This window comes from Desmodus rotundus, chromosome 12 (assembly GCF_022682495.2).
Source record: "Desmodus rotundus isolate HL8 chromosome 12, HLdesRot8A.1, whole genome shotgun sequence".
NCBI lineage: Eukaryota > Metazoa > Chordata > Mammalia > Chiroptera > Phyllostomidae > Desmodus > Desmodus rotundus.
In genome coordinates, this window is record NC_071398.1 from 101,840,968 (window position 1) to 101,841,431 (window position 464).

Below are 464 nucleotides of genomic sequence, written 5' to 3' on the forward strand. Positions count from 1 at the left end.
GAGTGAGGTTCTCCTGCCTATGCATATCTTACATTTGGCCATTTTCATTTGCTAACCTGTGTCATACCTGTTGGATTATTAGACCAGCCCAAAGATAGTTGAGGTCACAGGAAAGGTTGTTTCCCCACCAGGTAAGCAAGCAGTCAGGTGTTTAATATGAGGTGAATTTGGGGAGTACATGTACGTCACCATTTACTTAAGGAAGATGTAACAATTTAAGTAAAGTAACTTATTCTCAGAACAGAATGGTTATATCAGTGAAATATGGAACAATGTTCTAATGTAGCTTGTGGATATACAACTTGTATTTGAAGTTTCAAAGGTGACAATGAAGAGGGCTAACATTTTGCACTTGGCACGTTGATTTTAAACTGCCTGTTAAGGAAGGGAAGGCTGAGCTTTGCGCAGTGGCAGTATCGTAGCCAATGAGGTTTATCTGAGGCGTGATTATTGCTGAAAGAAAG

The 464-nt window shown here is 39.9% G+C and overlaps 1 pseudogene; it reads left to right on the forward strand.

Annotated features, from left to right (window-relative positions):
- The first annotated feature begins 396 nt into the window (after positions 1-396).
- Positions 397-464, forward strand: LOC128779806 (U4 spliceosomal RNA; annotated as a pseudogene).